General features: G+C 33.8%; 1 protein-coding gene across 4 annotated transcripts in view; it reads right to left on the bottom strand.

The window, feature by feature from the left end:
• syt1 (synaptotagmin 1) overlaps nt 1–27,686 on the bottom strand; it is a 269,823-nt gene that overhangs the window by 148,951 nt on the left and 93,186 nt on the right. For all 4 annotated transcript variants that reach the window (XM_018092261.2, XM_018092263.2, XM_018092262.2 and 1 more), the window contains one exon: nt 25,915–25,953. The gene's annotated coding sequence lies outside the window, so the exon portion shown is untranslated. The remainder of the gene's footprint in view (nt 1–25,914; nt 25,954–27,686) is intronic.

The following is a 27,686-nucleotide window of genomic DNA, read 5'->3' as shown; positions in this document are numbered from 1 at the left end:
ACTAGGAATTGTGGAAGATGGACAGTAAGGGGCTGATTTACTAACCCACGAATCCGACCCGAATTGGAAAAGTTCCGACTTGAAAACGAACATTTTGCGACTTTTTCGTATGTTTTGCGATTTTTTCGGATTCTGTACGAATTTTTCGGATCCAATACGATTTTTGCGTAAAAACGCGAGTTTTTCGTATCCATTACGAAAGTTGCGTAAAAAGTTGCGCATTTTGCGTAGCGTTAAAACTTACGCGAAAAGTTGCGCATTTTTCACGTAAGTTTTAACGCTACGCAAAATGCGCAACTTTTTACGCAACTTTCGTAATGGATAGGAAAACTCGCGTTTTTACGCAAAAATCGTATTGGATCCGAAAAATTCGTAAAGAATCCGAAAAAATCGCAAAACATACGAAAAAATCGCAAAGTACCGATCATTACGAAAAAAACGCAATCGGACTCCATTCGACCCGTTCGTGGGTAAGTAAATCAGCCCCTAAGTATCACTGCTTTCATCTTTGGTGATAAAATATCAAGAATAAAAAAGTCACAATCAATTATGACAGAAAGCACAGGAAAAAGACCATTATCTCTAATTATAAACTAAACAATCATACTAAAGGAACCTGTAAAAGTTACCCTGCATTTTTTATTTTTCCAGAAAGGCACTGAATATGCTCTGTGAGCAGTATTATCACTTTGCCAAAAAGCATTTATGAATTTTGATTCAAATACCCCCTACCAGTCCAACAATGATGATTTTCAGAACAATTTATTGGATTTATCAAAACTAGAACACACAATTGTGCATGTTTTGACACATCAAGCATCACTGCATAAAGTCTTTTTGGGGGCTTTTATAATGAAATACTTGCTCTTTAAAATGTTAGTTTCATAAAACCAACAAAAAAATATACGTGATAAATATGCCTATATCGTGTGCTTTTTTGTGTGTGTTTTTATAAAAAGAACATTGTCCCATACACAGTTAATTAGAACTTAATAGTGTTAGAAGCTTAACCACTACCTTATAGTGTGAAATTTGCCTTTTCACATTGAAAGGGGGTAATTGGGCTATAATCAGAACCCTTATACTATTGTTTTTTAGAATTAGGACTACAGAATTTAGTTACTAAAGGTTCTCATTACATCGATTGTGATGCCATATCCCACCCCCTTGCTTCTGGGGTTATTATTTCACCAGGTGCATATTAACTAAGCAGTCTTCCTCAGCATAATTGTTTTGAGATTGGGTTAAAACAAGAGCAGAAATAGCTCCATATATGATAGTTTGTTCACAGAGGCTAGTGTAATCACGTGCATACCACCTTAATGTTATACCTTGGCACACAATTAAACTTCCTTCAATTAAGCCAACTTTATTTTACCAAGTGCCTTCCACATTATACAGTTTACCTTTGCACATTGGTATGGGTATTAAGTTAATACTTGGCACATTGGTATGGGTATTAAGTTAATACTTGGCACATTGGTATGAGTATTAAGTTAATACTTGGCACATTGGAATGGGTATTAAGATAAAACTTGGTACACTGGTATGGGTATTTAGTTAGAACAGGAGCAGTTATTACTCTGTATATGATAGTTGACAGAAACATATGATAAAATTGTGTGCCTTCCACTATAGCATTATACCTTGGCCGGATATGTTTGTTTTGTTTGCAGAGGTTCTGATGCCCATTCCCTGTCTCCTTTATTTGCTGTGCTAACCTCAAACAGATGAACCTACAACTGATATATAACTTGGGGCATCATATAGTGTTCTTAGCTCCTTCCCTGTCTACTTGACTACTTGATGTGCTAACCTCAAACACATGCGCCTATAACTTGGGGCATTATATAGTGGGGCTATTTAGCATTATAATAGAAAAAGTGAGATTTTAATAGCTAATAATAAGTTATGTTTTAGAGTCAAATCTGAAGGGGAACTGCAAGTATGTTCTATTGGTTCTCTAATGTGGTATAATTTGAATTAACACACATGGTGCACTCCCAATACCTAGTGCTTGAGCTTTTTTTCCCTATTAATAAAATAAAGGCAATGTGTTTTGCAACATTATTTGACATAAAAAACAAAGTGTTTTTGTGCACCTTTGCATGGTTAACCACAGTTATCTCAACATAAATTAGTACAGCATTCAGCTTGGCATACCCTTCTGTACTGTAATTAAAAAGACACATCAAGTGGCTTAAAATGCCTTTTCTGTAGTGTACTTGTCCTTTTTTAACATTTTCTTTTTTTTTTCTTAAGCAAAACACATCTTCTCCTGTGTACGCTTGCAGTTTTAATGGCATAAGAAGATGAATTGCTTGCAAGAGAAAGAACACAATGTCTCAGCTATGATTTGTCTATTGCTTGCATTTCCTTTTCCGAAGAGATTTCCATTCCAAAGAAAAGTGCTTATGAAATGCATATTTTGGCACAGTACTGGAGATCATAATGTAACACACATTGTGCATTTTAAATATTACATGTATCTTTGCTTGGCATGGTTATCTGGGTACAATGAGGTCAATTTCTTACTGAACCAGGGGTGAGGGGGTGAATAGTAGGGATGGTAATTCAAAGGGCATTACAATATTACACAGAGAGATTAGTTGAATGAGTCCTATCTGCAATACATATATATTTTAAATGCTGGCCCAAAATATTCTTTAACATATAATACTAAATCCATTCTAATGTGTAATACTAAATCCAGTGGACTATAAGTTTATATTAAAAATGTTGGGCAATTTTCAAGAAGCTTATATAAGCTTATAAGGGTATGGAAAGTCTCAGTTATGTAGAAAGTCTGGCAAAGTTGGGGTTGTTTACACTGGAGATGGGGAGCTTAAGGGGTGATATGATAACTATGTATAAATATATAAAGGGATCATGTAATAACCTCTGTAATGCTTTTATTTCCTTTCAACTGACACAAGGGCACCCACTCTGTTTAGAAGAAAGTAGGTTTTTTTAAATATTATATTATTATTTTTTACCGTGAGAGCTGTGAAGTTGTGGAATTCCCTCCCTGAATCAGCCGTACTGGCTGATACATTATATAGGTTCAAGAAAGGGTTGAATGGCTTTTTAGCAAGAGAGGGAATACAGGGTTATGGGAGCTCTTAGAACAAGTTGATTCAGGGACTGGCCTGATTGCAAATTAGAGGCTTCAGATAGGGTTTTTTTTGCCTTCCTCTGGATCAACTAGCAGTTAGGCAGGTTATATATAGGTGTTGAGGTTGAACGTGATGGATGTATGTCTTTTTTAAACCTAACTTACTATGTTACTATGATATACCTGCTCATTATTAGACAAACCAGATAATATTGGACTAAGCAATACAGACATAACATGAAATGGATTATGTAAATTTGCTCTATTACTTTTGCCATTTAATTCTCACTCCTCAGGGTACAGATGCTTAGTTTTATGTACTAGCATATAGCTGAAACCTCATATTTCAAATGTGTCAAAATCTGAATAAAACCAACAAAAAGCCCTGCTAAATTATTTTTATACTTTCACACATCAAATAGGAAAAAAAACAAAGGTTTTTGAAATGAGTGCAAACAAAAACCAATGAACAGTTCCAGTGTTGTAAAGGTGTATAATTGTAAGTAAAGTGCTTTTTTAAATACGAGATTAACTAGATTGCAGTTAGGTAAGTTTATCAGAAAGTGAAAGTTAGCAGCATGCAGAGAACAAGGAACACTCTGATCTAACAGGTTTTAGTATGAAAGAACCTTTTCCTGTGTGAGCCCCTGTTAAATAAGGTAAACAGGTTACAGTCAATTACTATTTCCCAAACTTTTCTTCTATTTAGCAACATTGTAGGAGAAAAAAGAAAAGAAAAAAAGAAAGAAAAAAGGCTGCCTCTGAAAGACATGTCTAAAGTGCAAAGCAGCGGTAAGGCTGCAACTATTTGTCCTTCACACTGGGGAGTTATCTCATGCAAGACTAGCCATGGAGAACATTTTCGCCCCAAAGTTGTTTCACAGCCAGTATCGGTATAATCCCTGCAGGCTGCAATCAATGAAACGAAAACCATTTGGTATGGATCATGGTTTCCATCATATCTCTTGTACAAAGGAGTGTGACCATTAAAAAGTAACCCAAGGACTGCAAGCTAAAAATCCATTTCTGTGCTTACAAAAACATTGTTTGGAAAAAAACACAAATGAGCATTATCCATATCTGTAAGAAATCATTTAGCTAAAATAAGCAAAATATACTGCAATAATCTTTATGTGACAACATCAAAAAGCTTTGTTATCAATTAGCTGTATGCATTAATTAGGCATAATTATGAAACGCAGGGAGGGAGAAGGGAAAATAGTAATAGAACTTAAAGAAAATAGTTAAATATCATCAAAAGAACTGAGCAAAATGAACTGCTGGTGAAACAACTGCTGCCATGATATTTTGCTATGTATAGCATACTACAGCACCTATACAAAACCTACTTGAGTAACGGATACACTACATTTCCTGTCTATGGCATAGTAAGCTGCTTTTATTTCTAATGTAAGGGTCTAACCATTCCCATTTTTAATGAATGTAAGGCATTAGGTGAGTAATGGAAGACCTGTTTGTCAAGCTTATAAATGTGGAATGTAAATAAGCGTGAAACATAAAAGGTACCAGTATGTTTTTCTAAAGCATTGTCATGTGTGACAGTTACGTAGTGATTGTACATTTATATAGTAGTCATCTTTTTAACTGTATGTGTTTGCTCACTGCTTTGCATGGTGCATAAACAATTTCATATAATTAACATGACCACAATACTGTAAAAGCAATAGAAATAATTACACTTTCCTTCACCAGATTTTATGAGCCAGTTCTTCTGCAAACTGTAGGTGGTGTGAATGGGTGTCCATCTTGATTTCAAGTGCAGACCTTTCCAAACTTTTGTGTACCTTGTTTCTATTTTTTTCCCACTCCACTCCAATATTTGTACATGCACCTGCACCTGTTTCTTTAGATTGTTAAACAAAAGGAATTCTGGGAATGAATTCCACACAAGCTCCAAGAAAATCCCATTTACATGGGTTTATCCTACAGGCTAAAGCTCACCCACTGGGTTTTTAAAGCAGAAGCCAGGATAATAGCTGATCAGATTCCCAACTACAGACCGGTTTCACCCTTCTTTAGCCTATAGGAGAAACCCATGTAAATTGGATTTCCTTAGAGCTTGTTTAGAATTAATTCCCAGAATTCCTTTTGTTTATTTGTATCTGTATGAGGCAGTTTTCTTAGCACCAATGATTTGTTTTTAGATTGTTAACAAATACATGCAACAATGGTACCTGTTTCTAAATGGCATATATCCGTACCCTATCATTATTTTGTACATTTTCCAAAATAACTGTACATTTCAAAAGGCATATTCTGTGTGGTCAATTCCTCACTAATCACTGCTTTCAACTAAGGCAGCCCTCTGGTGCTTATATATCATATCCCCTTAGGTCAAAGGGCTACTATTCTCATTTTGAGAGTGGAATATCTGTCCAGCAAATGCTGAGCTTGCAGGATTATAATCTCATCCTACTGTACCCAAAGATGATAGAAGTATTAGCTCTCCATGAACACTTAAATGGCTCTTTCTTTTGTTAGCATGTTTCTCTTGAAGCCATGCTAAAACTATTTTCTGTTAAAAAGGTAAAAGAAAATCATTAGATTAGTACAGTTCTACTATCTCCTAAAAAATGAAAATTGATATGAATGGCTTACATCCTCATCACCTTTCCCAGAGCAATGTTACAAGTATGTGCTTTAGGGAATAAATCTGTCCACGATCATCAAATGTTAAACTAGTGACTAATTAAGACCCATTTTGGTAATCCAGAAATGTAATTAATAGAGAGAACTTAAAATGTATCCCTTAACTAAGAAACATACACAAAACACACACATATATATTTATGTTTGTTCAAGTTATTTATTAGTATTTGCTTTGTAAAGTACTTAAAATTTGCAAAACAAGCCAAACAACAGTACTAAAACAAAATGTCTCCCTAATAGTATCTGAAAATATATGTTTGTTATTTCACTTATGTCCACTGATATATTTTCAAACATGCAGTTTTGTCCTTTTGTGAAATAAAAAAATGTTTCAGTAAATTTTTCAATATATCTATAGGAAGAATACTATGGGGAGCTAAAGACTGATTTCTGCTGTCGATTATTGTTCAATGGGGTGTTAGGGCTCAGTGGCAGCACTGAGCTTTAACAACCCTTCAAGTTGTGATCCCCCCAAAATTATGAGTATTACATTAAAATAATGCAATTCTAGTTAATGGGGGAGGGAGGATATGATCTAGATAATCTACTTTTCAAGATAAAAATTAATTGTTCTAGCACTGAAAAGACCTTGGCAAATCTGACAGCATCAGTATATTTATTTTATTGAGCAGTCAGCTGTATTACCATTTGGTAAATAATACAGACACATGATAATTCTGAGAAAAGAAAAAACCTTGACCTTTAATAAATCTGTCACTGACTGTACTGAGGTAGCTCAGCAAAGTCATATTTCCCCATTACATTTATACTGAATATACAATCAAAGATATATACAATCTAAATGTTGTATAATTCTTCCACTAGACATCCAATAATAATAAGTGTCAAATCAAGCAGCCAATAAAAATCATTTTGGAAGGATCTGGAAATTATAAGTAAGACACCTACCTACTAACTCTCTGCAGATACTGACAGAACAGAATATGTTAGGAAAACCCTTGCAAGGAACCATGTAAGAGATAGCAGCAAAGTGAACTGGAAAGTTAATCAATACAGTGTACTAATACCATACTCACTATAACAGCAGGTGTCAGGAACTTCACGGAAGAAACTGATATTTAAGTGGAAGGTAAACTGGAAGCCTGTAAGGAACAAGCTCATCGGCAATAGTCAAAAACAATCTAATTTTGCAGGTGCGTCTTCCTGAGCATAAGCAGCAGATAAAAGTCACTTATAGGTAAGTGTTTCTGCTAACTGGTTGTGCTAAGAACTTTAAGTAGCATGCATTGATAGACTACAAGCATAAAGTAATGGGAAGCTGCTGGAAAACACAGGCAGCAAGCAATGGAAGTCACTGGGGCTGCTAAAAACCATAGGTAGCAAGCAGTCAGAGAAACTGGGGCTGCTAGGAACCATGGGAATCAAATAGTGAGTTATCTACAACATAGTAGCCAAACAAGCAGAGGTCTAAAAGTCAGAAAAGCTGTATTGACAAATGCAAGATTAATCCATAAGCAGGAGTGTGGTCAAGTCAAAAGCCAATGAAGGAACAAAGGAGCAAGCAGATCAGAGATCAGATCAGAGCAGCAACAAGCAGTCAAGACAAGCACAAAAACCATGGAATACCAAGTCATACAAGAGACTGAATGACATTCATGAACTAAACCTGTCAGGGCTGAAATGGTTTCCTAACAATAAGTAATGTTTTATTAATCTTTCATATTGTTTATATTAGGTTTCTAACTATTTATATACTTTAAATAGCATTGGCAACTTTGCTAATTAACATGGGTAATGATACACAATGATACACAATGGAATATGTATTATTCCCTGCAAGGGGTTAAGAATATTCCAAACTTTAAAGTGCTAATAATCATTTTCATTTAGCCAACCAATTTTCCTAGCAATTAAGTGCTTAGGGGGGAAATGAATTTAAATGGTTGAAGAATACAGAGGGTTAAAATTATAGGACATTTAATATGAATGCATAGCATATGCGATCCTCTGGTTTCCTTAAAAATGGGCTTTACCTTATTCCCACCCTTTCTCGTGCCACAAAAACCGGTTTGTCTCTCTAATCCCCATATCTATACTTACATCTTTAAAGTGCTTGTCATTAATTTTTTTCGATTGTCTCCACTGGAAAATTTCTTGCCAACAAATACAGACGCAATGAATGTCACAGGTTAGTTGAGAAATGCCCCTGAGATTCTAAGCAATATGATGACAAGCTATTATCAAACATTCATTATCAAGCCATTACCAAACGATGCATTAACTTACAGCGACTTGAATGGATGTTAATTCATTGCTAACAGCATGTTAATGGCTACACAAGTTCTGTACTAATCTCGCAGTGCCATAGTTCAAAAATCTATTTCGGGGAAGAAATATTCTTATTTGAGCAAAGCCAGCTCATAGCACACACACGTAGCCCTGACGTTGAACTGACTTGGTGGTTTAGACCTTTAGTCATAAAATTTGCATTTAATGTTCTGTTAGCTTACCTTTTAAAGGGCTCTGCGCTTGAAATGAAGTGCATGAATAATTAATATATCAGTCTTTCTAAGGGACAGGAAAATAATTGCATGCATGCTCCTTCTTTCTCTGCTGAGACAAGGACAAATATGTTGTAGTCCTTTCTGCATGTGTATTCCATGTCTCTGTCCTCAAATAAAGGCTAGAACATGTAACCAGTCTCAACCGATTCATGCCCTTAACTGTGGCATGTGATGATGAACCTGCCTCCATTCTTGCTTCCTTTTTATTGAATATACTTGGCAACCTGGGTTTGAGAGGTGAACTGAAGGTGGTACACTTTGCAAATGCCAGTAGTAATCCTGTTTCCCAAAGTGCAATAATTACATTATGTTGATCGCTAATCAGAGATGTTATAACGTCCAGGCCCAACCATTGTGGATTTTCACCACTAATTTGCTTATGTTAGAGAAGTGCTGTCTAAGGTTTCCATTGCCATAAGCCAGTTTTCCATTTTTTTTTACACATTTACACATTTGTGGCCAAAATAAAACAACGATGTAATATAAACAGGGCTAGAGCCATCCAGATAGACTGGCCTACCTTAGAGTAAACTGCCTTACAACATTCTGACATTTATAAAATTGTAGCAGAAAATGAATGAAACAAGCAAAGACGAATTAGCTGTAAGAATGCATGGGGGAATACTCATATAAAAAGTGTTTATCCTCTGCTTCCAACATTTGTCTGTTTCAGCCATTTGTTCCATTCAATACATGTAAAAAGCCATGTAAAAAAAAAATAAACATAAGATGGCGTAATACAAACTAAATACCATTATACCAAACATGCAGCAAATGCCTTATTTTGCATGAAGAAATATTTCTCTGCATGGAAAATGTCATATGTTTCATATTTGGCATTTGCTTTCCATGAGGTATGGACAGATACAACAAAACTCTTTTAAAGTGCAAAGCACTTTTGAAAACTGGTTTTCTTGGCTGTTTTTTTGAAGATATTTTCGGACACTTGCTCATTGGCTTTTGCTGTTTATATGATTATATTTCAAAAGAGCAAGATCAGTCTCTCCATATGCAGAATTCATGTCACAAGCACATATTCATTGCATGAGTACCCAGTGTTTATTTATGATAAAGTTTCAAATTACATAAATCAAGGGTGTAACTGGAGAAGGCATAGATGCCTCCATGAAAATATGAAAAGGGTACAGCTGTAATTCTATACACATGTATTATTTAGAGGTGGTATTAGAAAAATACTGACAGTGGTTCTTTGAGTTTGTATTTGGTTTCTACAATCTCCTGATATTCCAAAAGCAGAAGCATCCATTTCATGGGAACTAAATTCAGTCAGTTTTGGCCATTCCCACTGCTTGACCTGACCACACACTGTATAGCTTTGCCCAGTTAAGCTCTAATCACTCCAACTGCTCAGCCCTTGCTGAGGTATAAAGACAGGCACATTATATAAATGTGGGTGCTCAACTTTAGAAACAGATAATGTTCCATCTGAATTGGCATTTTTGTTAGAATTGAGAGGCTCCCTGACAAATCTTGAAATTTGATGGTTAAACATCTTGTAAAGAGGTTTTAAGGCTCTTGAGTGACTCAATTCTCATTTTAAAGATGTTAACTCAACTTACTGAGTTGGTCATTGGTCAGCAGTCCCAGGAGGGGATTCCTGATTTTAGTTTACAGGGGAAAATTTAGATTATAATTAGAAATTATGATAGTCAGTGCAAAGTTAGATAAAAAGGGCTCTCATGTATATATTAAGAGATGAGATTTGGGTGGCTGCTTACAGGTATTTCTAAATATAATTAAACACAGTATTTGTTGATCCTTTTTTGTTTTCTGGTTCTGACTCTTCAAACAGTGTAGCAGAAGACAGTTTCCTTCCAGGTGTGTTCAACAACTGGTGTCTGCTTTATTGTTTTAGGAGACAGAACTAGTGCAGAGTACAGAGTATATAGCAATCACATTTACAAATAAGTGTAATATTTTTAATTTAGCTATATCTGAAAGTTGCTAAGAATTAGATTTTTTTTTATTATGCAAGGGGGTGTGAGGGGTCTATAAATTGAAAAAACAAATGCAAACATAATAGCAATTGCCAGATATGATACATTTTAAAATATGTTTATTGCGATTCTTGCAGTATTTAATGTTCTAGTCTGGTTATGTTTTGTGGTTAATATTTAAAGTAGTAACAGTAAATGTTCAGAAAAAACACATATGCATTTCACCATTTAAGTATAATGAGCATGATAATATTCTGAAAGGAAGTGACAGCAAAAATGTGAAATGATTTTCACCTGCTGGAAATAATAAACATTTCTATCAAATCCCTCATAGTGAGATGTTCTTAGGCATCCTGCACATGAAAACTTTTCATTAATATTTATAATGCTTTTTAACTTTAGGTTATGGAGGTTTTGCTAGCCATAGGAAGCCGCTTCATGCCGAGTCATTTTAATTCTGCAACTGGCTTTCACCTTTAAGAGCTGAAATGCAAATCTGTCTGTCAGTAGGCTTAAAGGACTGGTGAACTTCAATTAACTTTAAGCTTTGTCTACCTAGGTGTAAAGGAACAGAGATTTTACAAGAAACAAGAATATAGCAAAAGATGAAAATATGTTCCATGTATATGTACATAGATAACATATATACGCCAAGGTACCTAAAACTGGAAAAACGTATTGACTCGTGTATAAGCCTAGGGTGGGAAATGTTTCATTAAATAATAAAAGTTTCAATAATCAAAATAAATACCAATAAAATTACATTAACTGAGGCTGATCATATACTGTATATTATTTACTGTACTGTATGTGTTTAACTTCAAATTAATTAATAATAATTAACAGTATTCACCTGTATTAGCAACACTGATCCCATAATATGGATATACCTGATCAGCATTGCTACTACTGGTAGGTAATTATTGATTGATTGAGGTTAAACACATATGATATGTGTTTAACTTCAATCAATTATGATTATCGGTAACTATAATTAGGCCCTACCGTAGCTCTGTGTTGGAAGCCAGGATTCACATGCAGGGGCACGTGACGTCACTTCTGGGGCGGAACAAGGCGTGAAGAAGGAGCTAATGTAGCATGCAGAAGAGCGCACTAACAGCCGCAGGTACTACTGGAGGGGTCTGGGGTTGATGGGGGCAGCGGGAATCAGGTAGCAAGGGGTACTAGAGGGTGCTCTTGAGGGACTCGACTATAAGCCTATGGTGACTTTTTCAGCACATTTTGGGTGCTTGAGTACTTGAGTATGAGTAAAGCCTTCCACAAGAATATGCTTCTGTCATTCAAGATCTTTATAATGTCTATAAGGTATATCTGTCTCTCTGTTTGCTGTTTAAGCTTCTTATTTATCAAATCATATGGAATAGAAATCTCTGTTGAAAAGGTATCAGCACAAAATGAGTAAAAGTAACAGAAAAAGTTGGCCTATCTGTAAAAAATATCTGTTGTTCTATCCTTTACATCCTTCTTCTATCCTTCTATCCTTTTATTACATTTTCTGAAAATGCCAATACAATAGAGAAGCAATTTTACAAAATATAAATTAATACTATGGGCCTAATAACATTTGAGGTCTAATAAGTGCCAATCTATATAATGCATGAATGCATCAAAGGTGAAAACCTACTAATAATGCAAGCACTTCTGATACAATAAAAGTCAGTCTATAAAAACATCTCCTAAAGGGCAGAGTTACAAACATAGACTAGAATATTTGCTTTTTTATTGCTGTAATATCATCTCATCATGTAGCACAATGTCATAATTACATCAGTCTATCTTTAGCCAAGTAGCTGCATATAGGCTCTTAAAATAAAAGACAATCAATCTTTTTTGCCAGATTGAGATTATTTTACAATCAATAATGCACAAAACGAGAGCATAATTTCAGAGTCATTAAGAATCACAAAAGAACATCTCAAATTTCCCTTAGTGGCTAATATTAAATTCTTGTAAATGTTATAACCTCAAAAGAGAGTGTTACGTTGAAAAAACAAAATCATTGCTTGGTAGCTGTTAATATATTTTTGTATTCCACTTGCTAAGTGCAATTGCTCATAATGGAGGTCACCATTTTAACATAAGACAATAGTTTTTATACAGGATATCTACAGTATTTACAGGGCAGTGCTCGTTAATAAAAATACAATTTGTTTTCATCAAAATCCAATTTTAGCTTGATTTGCTATGACAACTGCGTTTTTTCCAGTCTACACACTGATTTCTTCCATTACTTCCTTATATCATTATTTTTACCTTTCATAATAACCTTGCCATGGAAGAGAGTTGACCTCTTCATGGATGATCAGACCACAATCAACACTGTAGGTGTCAGAGGTGTCCAACACAATACACTGCAAAGCTCTCATGTGTAAAGAGTGATTGTCCTGTTAGCATGTAAAATGTCATTCTTGCAAATCAGAAAATGGAGTCAGGAGAAGATGGAAATCAATGACATATTCATCATAACCACTATAAATACTACTGATGAATCCCAGGGAGCTACAGTAAAATACAATCTTGATTATTAGTGTTTAGCATTTTACAAAAATCCATAAGAATAATTGTTTCTTTTTAATATCAGCTTAGTGCTTTATCTTGGAAACTCTAAAACCAAAGCAACAGCCATACCACATCTGATACAGCAACCTAGCTTTAAATTTTATTTTTAAACAAGAATTTTTATTCACATTTCTGCACTATGATGCTGATTTATTATTAACAATGTGTTGATTGAGCGAGATAAAAACCCCACTCATCTTTTTTCCTTTTTACCTGATTTACATGATCCTACCCTCAATAATAAATCAGCCCCTTAATGTCACATAGGCATTTTGCACATGAGATTGTTCTCTGATATTTATTAGTAATGATGGTAATAAGCAATATCTTGCAGAATGTAAGGTGCAATATACGTTAATCATTGACTGAAGTACTAAAGTACATCTCCTGAACTAAATGTATGAGAAACATATCAATAACAAGTAATATCAATAACATATCAATAATCAGTAACAATGTAACTGGTGACAAGGACAAATTCTAAAAATGAGAACCATCAGCAGGAAAATAGGGATTTTGGAAATGTGTAAAATATTCATTTAAGTTTGTTATGCTTTCTTGCTTTGATTGATTGATGCAGTTCATATGTGTATAGCAGCAGACAACTTTACCATGTAGTAGTGGACTCTTGTTATGGATGCTGGCACAACAACACACATGCTTAAGGATGGGCAAGAAGTGTAATTAGTGCAGACACTGAAACTGCAAAACCTTGTGTTAATTTACTAATAATATGTCTTAGGTTTAAGAAACGTTATCAAGACATCCAATAGGGCTGAATCAAAACAAATGGTTATTCAACCATAACAAATGTACAGTGTCCTGCTTCTCAGACACGTTATGAAAGTTTTAAAAATTGTTCTTTAACTTTCTTTGCACCTGATTGCCTTACCTAATTTCTAATTTTTCTTTTTGCATGCTTCCACCACTCTTTAAAAAGTTTTCACTCTAGACAAATTCTTTTCTAGTTTGATGGGTCCTTGACATGAATGATTTCATGTATGGTTATTTTTTTGTTTTTACTATAATTTTCATTCAAATAACAAAAAAGAAACATACAAGAACCCTGGTGAAGACCCTATCTAATGGTTTTTACATGCATATTTTTAATTAATGAAAATTCCTTTTGAGTGTATCATATGAAGACTTCTTTTTGTAATTAAACATATTTAGTCATTACCTTTAGCTGTAGACAGAATAATATTTTCACTGCGAAATAAATGAATGCTAAAAGACATTTTATAAAAAAAAATGTTTATTTCCCAAAATAGTGAATCTGAGGTATAATTGTACAGTATCTGAACACTTAAATACTTACCTATTTTATAGTTTTATAGTTAAATACCCATTTTATAGCCCATTAATTCACAGATATATCAGAGATTACAGGCTAAGAGCATGCTTTAAAAAAATTCAATCAAAATTGCTGAATAGGTTGCATCAATGCAGCCAAGGAACTTGCATTTATTAATAGTTTATTTTGTTTTTTTTTTTCAAATGATCTAGCAACATTAGTACAGACTGGCTCAATTCAATTAAACACACAAAAACAACCTTAATACCAGTTACATGACCTTTAATGCAGTAAAAATGTATGTGATATCAAACTATTATTTAAAGCAATGAAAGTCCTCTGTTCCTACTATCGAAATGATGTTGTGAAATTTTTCCATAATCATTTTACAACAAAAATGAGACTAATATTTACATTTTTCATGTATAATTTCCTTTTTAAAGTCTGTTGAAAGTTTCACAATACATTTTACTTCATTGTCCAAAAATGTGTACTGACAGTATATGATTATTTTGCTGATGAACTCAAAAAATGAGTTAAGTTAAGTGTACCCTGTCTGACCTGCATCAATTCTAGTACTCAGTAATCAGCTGAAACAAAGATCTCCACTTGTTTTATAATCAAACCTTTTGGCAATAAACATAATAACAAATTGTTATTTTTATTGTACATAATTTTGCTAAGCCTCTACTGGATGAATAGACCAAAGGTTGACATTTTCTTTGAGAATTTTTTGATATTTCTTGTTACTTTTGTAATTTTGTTTCTTGAAACACACTTTGGCGGTCTTTGGATGGGATAATACAAAGCCTTACTTAAGGCTGTCGTTATTTGCAGAATTAAGAACAGTACTACAATTGACAGCAAGCAAAATGGTTCTGGAGAGTAGAAGCACTGGCTTTTATATCGATTTTTGATAAGGACACAGTATTATATATTTCAATAGCATATTACTGGAACCTGTTCCTGGACAATTAATGTCATGCTTTCTATATCGTCTGCAAGGTATATTCTGAAAGGTATGTTCTTAGTTTGTTGTGTTTCCTTCCTTCTTTCATTTAACATTCATGAAAGAAAGAGCCAATACAGTTGCCAGTTCTACAAATAAGTCATTTAACACATATTTCTTACATTAAAAAATATATAGCTAAACCCAGTAAATTCATTTGATGTTCCTGTGAAAAATTTTATGACATAATAACAGTAGATATTGGAAAGAATGTTTATAATGCATGCATACACAAGGTGCAATCAAGTTCAAACCAGGCACAATACCATTCAAATCTTGTGAACTGCCATATGTGAAAAATTTGTGATCTTTGTAAAAAAGTTGCATACGCTTGGATTTAACGCTGATTCAGTAAAAAAAGAAATATACAGATAATATAAAAGATAAGTTTTTATAAACTTGTAGTGATGCAGCTCTGTTATTGATGCAAAATTGCCATTATGAGCATGCACAATACCTGCATCAAGAACAGCTGATGTTAATATGATTAAAGTTTTAGTTTGCCATGCATTGTGTTGCTTTAGTTGATGCAGCATCGCAAGGTAAGCAACAGTCAGAAAATCTCAAATAAGTCAATTCTGTGTATTTCATTGGGGCACGTAGAAAGAGCAATAGAAAATTATAGTCTTTATACAGATTTTCTGTTCTACTCGTTTCCACCATCCATGTTTTTATGCTTTTGTTTATTTGATCTAATTTGGAAACAAGATTAGCAAGATTTCTGACTGTAACCTTAGGCGCAGTATGTAATCTCAGTCCTTTTTATATAACCCCCAAAATAGCCCCTGGGTTTAAGGACCCACTTCTGGAAACAGCACAAAAGCTGTAAGACAACAGCTTTTACAACTGATATTTCTAAACCAGCAATGAATTACGGGAAATGTAATTTAAAGTATATATTGATGCTTTCAATTGGCCTAAACTATGCATACAATGTTTTAAGACATGCATCAAATATGTTTACATTTCACTATAGGTTTAAGTAAACTGTTTCTATAAATATTAGAAGAGAATTTTACTGTGATATGTATACTGAACAATCATAAAGATATATTGGTATGGTATGCTAATGATGGCCCAACAAATAGCATTGTTAACAAAACCATTTGCTGGAGACTAACTGTGTCTGCATTATGGGTAAACACCAGAGCCTCATTCATGCTAAGCAAGCTTTGGCATGCTGTACATAGAGAAATCATGTCGCCCCTGAAAACCTAAAGTGCAACCAATCTATTGTACTGCCTCTTTAAGATATATGGGGTCGAAGTGTTACCTAGTACAGTAATACACATCAACCAATCATTTGTTAGCTTTTGCTAATGTAAGGTAGAATAAGAGACAGAGATTTCTTTGTTTAATACTTGTAACAGATCTATGGCAAATTTTGTTTATGTCACTAAATAATCCTTGCTAAATTGTATTTGTAAAATTTTAGCAAACCTAATCAAAGCATATTCCTCCACTACCTATGTCTCTTTATATGGTAGGCTATCCAGTCTCTCTGGCATGGTACCATAAGTGTAAGGTATCATGCAGGACCTGTTGCAATCTGTCATGGCCATTTGTATAGGGAACAAATGACTTTGAGGGAAATGTAACTTTTCATTGGCTTTATAATTTCAACATGCTTTCAATACCTCGACTACATCTGTAAAAGAAGTGGCTAAAATCAAAGCCTTTTTAAATGTGTTAAAGCAGACAAACAGTAATCTTTTCCTGGCACATACCAAATCGCCAGCATAACAGTTTTACCTTGTGAGTAGTTATCTTTTGAGTTGCTTAGAACAGCCAGTTGGATTGTATCAATGAGTGTTTTTTCTGTAAAGACTAAAAAATATTATTTTCTGGGTTATTTTATTGGACTTTATTTGAAAAAGGAAATGTGCTACAAGTGGTCATTACTTTCAATCTCCATCGTAGCTCTTGCTGTCAGTTGCAAGTAGTAAGGAAACAAATTAAGTGCTATTAATATCCTTTCTATTTCATATACCTGCAAATTTTTAGTTTGAAAACTAAAACCACTAAATTAATGTCATGCTTTATCTTTAATTTATGCTCCTGGAATCAGATGGTATCAAGCACAAAGTTAATGTAAAAAAATGCATCTATATGCAAGCATGCTGCATTGGTAGCGCATGTCCAATTAGCAGGAGTAAAATATATAAACTAATGGTGATACTTATCCCTGGAGACAGTGTGTTGGTGTTCCCTGTCATCGTTGTCACCTTACTGCCACTGCCTGTAGCTGGTAAGGCATACAAAAAGAAAAAAATGATTAATTCTGCACAATAAATTAGCCTACTGAAAGTGCAAATCAATGGGCATCGTGCCTTGTACCTTTTTGATAAAGAAAATCCTTAATGTGAAGTTATATCAGTTTATTCCAAACAATAAAACATAGACAGCAGAATACATATATATTACCTGCTGTATATCTCTCAGCATGGTACACAAACACTGCAAGAATATATTTTCCCTGAAAAGTGTGAAGCAAAGAAATAAATCTACGCTTTTCCACCATTCCTATGTTGCCAAGCTTTTTCATATACACAGTAATACGCACCTAAGTAGCAGCAAATAAAACACTTAATCCCATGGAGACAGAAATCCCTGTGAACCCCTAAGTTAATAGAAATCGCTGCGTACATGGAAAGTTGAACAAAACAAAATGATTGCCACTTTTACATTTTGATATTTGATATTCCAAAGGTATGGAACTAGAACCCAAAAGTTAAGAGAATGACAACAAATCCTAGTACTTCTTTTGATCATGGGTGAATCTTCATTTTTATTACCATTCTTTAGGAGAGGCTAAAAGAGTTTGTAAAGTTATCCAGTATTCTCAATCATATACACCAAACAATACATAGTAAAAAAGGAACAAATGAATTAACATGGAATGAAAATTATTACCGTAAACCTGACATTTTTTTTATTTTATAGACGGTTCATTTGGAAGAATAATCTATATCATATATTCTTGTCTTGCCCACACTGAATATTCTGATATTTGCTGTACGTTTTATAAACATCTACATTGTTAGAACAAGAAAGGGTGGAAATTTAATGGCGATAGCGTGGTGTGCATACAATTTTAAATACCAGACAATTACACATTCTACTAGGATGAATCTATTCAGGTGAGTGATTGAGACTAGTTTTGTTTCTATGTAACTATTTAATATACAAATGATGTCATATAATATACAAATGACCTTCCAATCCATTCTATAGCAAGTGCATTTCATTGGTTGTTGTTTTATTAGATTGACTTGGCAACCTTAACTGTAGCCAGTTTGGGCTGTTACTCATATACATTACAGAAGTGAAATAAAACAGTGCTCTGCTGAGGAATGTTGGCATGTTAGTTACTTTTAGCAATTTCAATCCATAGCTAGAAAGAATGTCTTGAAAATGTTAACTTAGTTACCTTAAAGAATGATACTAAAAATATCACAATCAATAATGAAAAGTATTTTTGAATTTACTATAAGTACATGTTGAAGGCATTTAACACTCTCCTCCTTTTGGGAATCATAGGCAACACATTTCTGTCTTGCTTATATCATCTATTGCCCCTTTTAGCAAAATACATTTAGTGACCAATGACCTAGAAGGACACATCGATTTAATCTGTCTGTTTATTAAGGGTCCTATCTATTGACATATGTTAAAGAATAAAAACTGCAGGGGACAGTGGGGGATCATGTTTAACCACACAATATTGGCCCTATTTATGAAGGTCAAAATTAAAAAATCTAGATGAAACCAATAACATCCTACAGGACATTTAGTGGCAGAGTTATTAAAATGTAAATTTAGAGCTTAATAAATCTGCCCCTCATCAGGTATATTTATCCAAGCTTCCTTTTTATGCCCCAATCATTGCACAGGATTGGAGAACCTCACAAGGATAGGGGAGACAGTTATCAGCCACTATTAACTCCCATGACCTTTTTCATTATCTTACATGCTAATATTCTCATTTTGAAAAAGGGGACTGGCACTGTGGTGAGATTGTTCACACAAGGCGCAGATATAGCCAGTGCTCAGTTCCCAGTGTGGGCGGGCATTGTTAGCTGGGAGAAGCCGTCAAAATGCAATATAATTTTTAAAATTGCCTTGTTGTATGGCACAGTAAGGTTGTATCAACATCTTTATGTATCTCCATTTCCTATGTTGTGGTACATAATTTTGCCTCTGTAAGAAATTGACATGTTAAGATCAATGCCCCTAACTATAAAGAGACTTATATTTGAGATATTAGATGTTTTTTAAGTAGTAGCTGCCCATCATGAAAACTATTTTTTTACAATTTGATAGATGAACCTTTGTGGAGGCAACTTCTTAAAAAGTAGGAAGTAAAATCTATGGCCCTTTAGCTACTGATGAATTTTGACACAGCTATCCCTCAGCAGATATTAGTTCAACAAAGAATGGAGAAGCAAAAAGTTTGAAGTTAACCACTCACTGTGGAACACAATCCTGCTTCTTAGGGAATCACTGTCTTTCTTTTTTTTCCAAAACTCCTTTTTTAAGCCTTACCCTGCCACTTTCTACCATGTATTTTAAATGGGTTCTGCATTCTATGAGTAATCATGGAATTGTCAAACTGTTTTAGCTCTATATGTACATTACGTATTTGTGTATAATATAATTTTTGGTATTATAGCTGCAATCCCTTTATAATTATGTAAAGCAGAAAAAAGTATAATCCACTTTAAAAATAACATTATTGCATAAAATTTAAACAAATTGTAAATTATGTGGGAGTAAATGTAATGTCAACTTTTCATTGCTTCTGAAAATGAAGTGACATTTTAAATGATTCATACTTGATTATATACTAGAGGTTTTGCTGTTTCTTATACCATGCAAATGAAGACTGCTCGCATGTATTATATTGTTAACTGTTAATGTACTTGGCTAAAGGGATGAGTAAATAATCATATCAAAGTGTCAGTCACATATAAGTTAAATCATTTGCAGGACCAACTACTGATTTAAACAGCTAAAGCCACACTAAGGAATCATTTTTTTTAATTTTCTCCATGTTTGTATTTTTTTGTACTGGTAGTGTTTTTAAAATATTTTTTAAAATAAAATGATAGTACAGGAATTATCCAGAAACCTGTTATCCAGAAATCTCTGAATTACAGAAAGGCCATATCCCATGGACTCCATTTTAATTAAATAATTTACATTTTAAAAAATGTCCCTTTTCTCTGTAGTAATAAAACAGTACCTTGTACTTGATCCTAACTAATATATTATTAATCCTTATTGAAGGCAAAACAATCCTATAAGACAGCGCTGTATTTAGGTCCAGTGCCCCACCCCCTAAGGCGGCTGAATTGACGTCATGCATATGGCTACACATGATATCACATCCAGCTGTCATCGGCTTGTGACCTTTCACCCCACATTCTGCTCTGCCGCTGAATTTACAGAGGGGGAATTCTTTATTTTTCTTAAAAAAAAACATTTACTAATTATGTAGCCGCCATAGGCACAGGTCCATGTGTGCCTATATATATATATATATATATATATATATATATAAAATTGCAGAATGGAGAGTACACCAAAATTTAAGTGCGATACCTGGGTGCCAGAGCAGCAAAAAATGGAATAGACGGGAAAGTGTCGGCACTCACAGGATTCTCATGATGAATACTCACGGACAACAGAGCATAGTAGGATGCAATAAAGTGAGATTTATTGGTCCAACGTTTCGGTTCTTTACTAGAACCTTCTAGTAAAGAACCGAAACGTTGGACCAATAAATCTCACTTTCCCGTCTATATATATATATATATATATATAGTACACAGGGAGGAGCACACCCTATACAAGTCCAAATGCCCTTGGTGCAGGTCAAAAACAAAAATATAATAAAAAGAGTGCTGCACACACAGGGACTTGATACAAAAGAAAAGAGGTTCAAGCACAACCAGTGCTCTTCCTCAGGATAGCTTGGGCTGGTTTGTCCCTGAGACACAGCTCTGGTTATATATATATATATATATATATATATATATAATATACCCCCGCCTAATGGTTTAAAATTTAGTGGTTGAGCACAACTTTCCCTTTTTTTGCTATAGCTTATACAGGAGCAGTGGCCAGCTCCTTGTTGTAGCTCCCACCCTTCCCAGCTGCAGTCAGGTGATCCCAGTGGAGCCAATAAAAGGGCAACCATATGGGGGTTTTAAACTTGAAAGCAAGAAAGTTGCAGGTAAAACTTAGTCCCTTGGCTAAATGTATATTGAAGCAGTAGAATTCTTAATGAATCGCATAAGTCAGTGTAGGAACTGGTCAAAAGGGATGACTTTGACGCAGTTGGCCAGCTTGAAGTATATTGCAATATATGGACAAACAATCCCTGTTTTGCTTAAAGGGAAGGGCATTTCTTAGTAGCTTAAATGCACCGAATGTCTTAATGTCCTATATATTGATAATGGGTGAGTGCAGAGGATCTCTTGTTGTTGTTTCTATATATATATATATATATACCGCCCCAGTATTTAATGGTGAACTAATTTTTTAGCAGACTTAAGATAACAGGTCCCATACCAGCCCTATTCAAATCAGTTTTACACATTCCTACATTCCTATCCCAGAATATGTTTTTACTTTAAAGATATAAATTACCTTCTGTAGTTTACCAAGAACAAATGACAGTGCATACATTATTTTAAGTAATTATATGTCACTAAAAGATGTACATTACATCTTGTGACATCAATAAATAATTAACTAAACAAAATATCTGCCTAAAGAAACCACAGGCTTGTGATTAAGTACCAGTAGCTGCTGATTAATTAATTTTACATAACTAATGCAAGATTTTTTTAAATATATCTTTGTTAGCTAAGATTAATTTAATAAAAAAAATGCATAGAGGGTTGAACCCTGAGGAATTTCATACAAGAAGCAATTTCCCCTGGTAGGAAAGTAGGTCAGAGAATGAGTAGAACTGGAATTTCAGTTTAAGCACATTCCAGGTTAGAAATAGAAAAGGCAGAGATATTTATTGAAAACACTGCTCTAGATTATTCTCTGAACACATTCTGCCCCTCCGGCTTGAAAGATGATTTCTACCTTATTACAGACAAGGTTACTATCTTTTTTTTGGAGGAAAAACAAACTCTACTTTCCAATTAAGCCACAAGCTGTCAATAAAATATTTTTTAACTGCATGTGCCTATTAAAAAGTAGAAATTTGGGTGTCAGTACAATTCCACAGCAGCCATTTACAACAGCAAATTAAAGAAACTATTATTTAATGTATTAATTACATTTGTTTTGCCTTCTTTTAGGACTAATTTTGTTGTAGCAATGAATTATAAAAGTGAAAAATAAAAGGCAATAGTGTTGCAGTATAACAAAAGAAAGGGTGCTGCTTTTCTAAACATAAATTGATTCCTGAGTTTCACGTAACTTGCAACTCAAATTCAGTGTACGAAACAACTTTTTTTTAAGGAAATGCTTTGGTCAAAGTGACTTTGGCCATGTTTATATCTTTGGAAGTCATAATTTTAATAAATCATGAATCACTCAGCATAAGATTCTGTAATAAACTAGAGTTTATATGTGATCTAAAGCTTATAAGTTAGTAGGGTTGGAGAATTTGCTATTTTCTACTAAACTTGTGTAAAGCTCCAAGCATAACTGTTCTTATCAATGGATTTGACTTGAAATGTAGTGGCCTCCAGCATGTGCAAGCTTATTGGCTGGCACACAATAGGATGGGACATGACCTCTCTGTGCTTTTACAGCAATCATTTGATATGAGGTCTAAAAGACTGGATCACTACAGATCTTCACCCAATTAAACCCTAAATGAATACTCAGTCTATATTTCTCTAAGATATTAATTTTTTTTAAACTACATGTCCTCTGGTAAGAAAATCAGGACCTTGAAGGTTGGGAAATTAGCAACTTTTTACTCTTTTTTCCTTAAACTCTAGATTTACTTATAAAAGAAATCAAACTAAACTTGTTGCATGCCAGCAGGAGTCTATTGTTCAATTTATTTTCAATGAGCGTGAAAATCTCAAATGTTTTAATAAACTGGGAAAATAAATAAAACTGTTCAATTCCCAATGACTTTTACTTGCCGAGTTTTTATGGCAACTTTTCAAAAACATTTTTTAATAAATCCTTAATATCTGAGGTTTCAGAAAATACTCACATGAATCTTCACATTTGTGTTTTTTCTTGAATTAATTTTGATAACCTTCCTAGTGTTTTTTCTTGTCAACTTTTACTTCTACATGTATATACTACCTTCTCTAGATTTTTTTTAAATTTTTTTTATTGTATTAACAACAAGTATAAACCAGTATATTTAAATGTATTCAAATCATTGACATGCTGACAAATGGGAATTCATCATTAACACATAACTGTGACTGATCTTTGATTTGACACCTTGAAGAAAATATTAAGGCAAATTGTCTTCCAGCTTCTCCACGGTCATAGAAACAATATATAATTTCAAACGCAAAGCTATTTTTCATAAAAAGGAGACTGTGCTGAATCCCTGGGGTAAAGATCACATCAACAAAGTAATCTGAAGTGTACAGACACTGCCATTATATATCTTATTTATAGATTACAATTCTGCCTAGTTTAGCATGCAAACAGAATGAATTGTGCTGTTATCTCTTTATGAATATGATTACTGCAAAATGCAGAAAAAAATTTTTTCATTCATTCATTTCAAAGAATGTTTTTCATTTTTCACTTACTATTCATTCAGATTTTCTGCCTCTTTAGTGATATACACCTTATACACCACAGTTTATTCTGTACTTTTATGACGTTAAAAAGAGATACTTTAGGAGACAAAATAATCTTAAATACTGTTACAGGCAATGCATTTAAATTATTGGAGAACTCCCTCCACTATTACAAAGGCTCTGAAACTCTCTCCAAATTGCAGCCATGTCAAGCTAAAGGATGCATATAGGCCTTCATTTTCGTTTAAAAAAAACAGAAATGATGGAGGGAATTTTCATTTTTAGAGCCCCTTTGGTTTGATTGCAAAATGGATACAGATAACTAATTGGGTAAGAGTCGCATATCTAAGCCCCCCCCCCCACTAGATAGTAGGGCAGTGGTTCTCAATCTGTGGGTCGTGACCCCTTTGGGGGTTGAACAACCCATTCACAGGGGTCACCTAAGACCATCGGAAAACACATATTTCCAATGGTCTTAGGAATAATTCTATGGTTGGGGGTCACCACAACATGAGGAACTGTATTAAAGGGTCACGGCATTAGGAAGGTTAAGAACCACTATAGTAGGGGATAAGGAGATGTATAATGGGGTTGGACTGATATATTTACATAGTTTTTAGGAAGGAGGCAGTTGTTTTTACATCTGAGGCCATCCAACATGTATTAACCCTTTTATTGGTTTTTGGTGGATTTGTGACACATGGTTATTTAAACAGCATCAAACATCATAGATCAAAGAGAAAATGGCCTGCAATGAAGCAGTTAAGGTTTTTAGGGGTCTTTATTTATATTTTAGGGCTACTCACATCAACAATTCTGGCACATATCATTTTTTATTACAATAATAAAAGTAGGGGACAGGGCAACTTGTTTAGTTAATTATGTTTTCAAACAGCTAGACACAAAATTTGGAAAGAAAGTATATTCATCTCCACCACCCTGATTAGTATGCTGTCTGTTGAGACACCTGACTGTTTTCACAGCATAAAGTCATTAAGAATTCACTTTCTTGCCTGCTAGCGAATAATCCCCAATAAAACAACTTATTTAAGCAAAAGAATATTTTATTTTGGCATGGCAAATATATTTGGCCCTTTATTTCTACACATATGAATGAAAATATAAAAAATTTAAAATGCAAGCAAAGAAACAAGATTTCAGACATATAAGAGTGCTGTCATCTATTAGAGGCTCTGCTTACAAAAATCAATGTTGTGCATTAACAAATATCTAGCTATTAAGATATGTTTTGCCAAGTGTTTTAATGCACTTCTTGGGAACATTGTGCCTGTATGTCTCAAGAAGGCATAATGAAAGTGTTACAGATCAATAAAGGTATATGGAGCACATTCTGAATTACAGCCATATTCTATATTCCAAAGTATCTGTAAACTAATCATCTGAATAAGGAATATTTGATCATTCCCCATGTCTTTTTGTGTTTGAGCTTGCAGCAAAAAACTGCTGAAGGCGGGCATTAACAGCAAATTACTCTGTTCTAAAATCTATTTGAATAATCATTCATAATATTCCCAACTTGTTTTACATTAAGAACTCACAAAATGTTTCTGGACTGATATTCACATAATTTCATTTGCTTTAATGAATGCAAATATGACTACACAGGGCCAAAAACACATTATGTGAATAAATCTTTCCTGATTAATTTACTTTCAGTTCTAAAAAAAATCTAACCAGTATACATAAATAATTATAGAGAAAAACTGAAACAGAACTTTATGTTTGTACTAAGATTTTCTATGGAAATGGGTTGCAATCACACTAGTCTTTGAATTATTTAGGAGGATTATCAGGGATAAATAGAACCAAAATCCACAGAGCTGAAATTCAATGGCATCTTTGAACTATATCAGCTGTATTTTAGAACTTTTTCACACCGACATTAATGGAAATAACTATCATAAGTCTCTGCACTACCTTTAAGAGTTGTTACTGCAGGTACTTATTTATTTAATCTAGAAATAAGCAACCAGTAATGCTTTAAGATATACTTACTGTGTCTTTTTTTAATCTATCGCTGTTCAATTTCTCTGCCTGCAAAATAAAAAAAATAAAGCTACATTTAGTTATAAAGTTACAGTATAAAACCATAATTGAGAATATAGCTAATATGTGGGATTTTGCAGTGATCAACCTTACAGATAAGACAAGCTTTCTCTTTAGGTTTTCTATAACAATTGCCATCACATAGCATTTCAAAATATTGAAAACAATTTAAAATATATAAAAATACATATAAAAATGAAGATAAATACATTACATTATGCCTATCAAAATCCTTAATCTATCACATGCAAGAACTATCAAACTGGTAGGGAATACTGTATTTTTTTACTACCTCTTTTATCCTTTGACAAGAGTAATCAGATGTATGGGGTTATGTAATTCATAGCAACCAATCAGCAGGTAGAATTTACTGTTTAACTGTTTAAAGGCAAACATATTATTGGTTGCTATAGGTTACTCCTCTTCAGCAACCTTAGTGCCTTTTATTAAATATGAGGGAATATGTAATATGTCACAGATTCGCTCATCACTAATAATTATCATCAAGATTTTGCCCATAGCAACCAATCAGAGCTTTGCTTTTGTTTTCTAACTTGTAGGTGATTGTTCAAATCTAATCACTGATTGGTTGCTATGGACAACATCCCTGGTAATTTTTATCTTCAGTGTTAGTAGACACATCCCCAAAGTATGGTGGCTTATTATTATTAACATTTATTTATAAAGCGCCAACATATTCCGTACATTTTCCGTGTAATTAAACCAGACAAACTATTCACTACAGACTATTTCATGTACAGATTATACATAAATTAAAATGAAAATACTGATTAAAGGAAATTTTTGCACTAAATTAAAAATCGAAGGATTAATATAGGAAGAGAATATTATCATAGTAGGCATGCAGACACACAGCAAAGCAAGCCAAAGGAAAAAAATAGTGAATTATCAGAAAGGAGATTTAAGTTTAGAGATAAGAGGAATTTCTCATTTGAACAAAACTTCAAAAAAACAGAATTTATCCAGTGCTTGAAAGTCATAATACATAAAGTGAGCTGGCTGTGAGTAGACATAAAAGAGGATAAGAGAAATAAGTTGAGTATCATTAGCAGAAATATAACTTTAACATAATGGTGAAGCTGTCCCCTGTTGAAAAGCTGATTCTAACCAGTGACATAAAATAAATCTGAGCAGAACAGGTGCAAGAAATACCAATGCGTGCAATCACGTAAAGCAAAACAAATGCTAATGATATATGACCACAGTCATAGGTAAGAGAATCGATAAACAATGTAAAATCATTTGCTTGACAATATATTTTAAAGCATGTGGGATACTTTTGTTCATTTAGACAAGGGAAGAGATCATTTTAATGCATATACGACAATAAAGAAACTGGTGAAATGAAACCAAGAATTAAAGGATAAGGAAAGTTAAAATCACTGGGATGTACTACATTTTAGGCAACCCTCAGTGATTAAGATCGCCTACCTGATATCCCAGGCTGGGGTTCCTGGGGATTTCTGCTAACAGGGGCACTAGCCGGGGGAATCAGGTAAGTGAATACAATCACCGGGGGTACTGATGGGCTTAATTTATGCACTGTATAGTTCTAGTTTTATTTGTTGCAATATGTGTCCCCCTGTTTGTTCTATCACTATATTATAAAAAAAGAATTAAATGCAATGAGTACCAGTAGCACTGTATAATACATATTTATTTATAGATCATTTGCTAGCACCATGATTTAAATTAATAAA

This window comes from Xenopus tropicalis, chromosome 3 (genome assembly GCF_000004195.4).
Source record: "Xenopus tropicalis strain Nigerian chromosome 3, UCB_Xtro_10.0, whole genome shotgun sequence".
Taxonomy (NCBI): domain Eukaryota; kingdom Metazoa; phylum Chordata; class Amphibia; order Anura; family Pipidae; genus Xenopus; species Xenopus tropicalis.
Note: the sequence above shows the minus strand (reverse complement) of the source record. Positions and strands in the feature narration are given on the sequence as shown.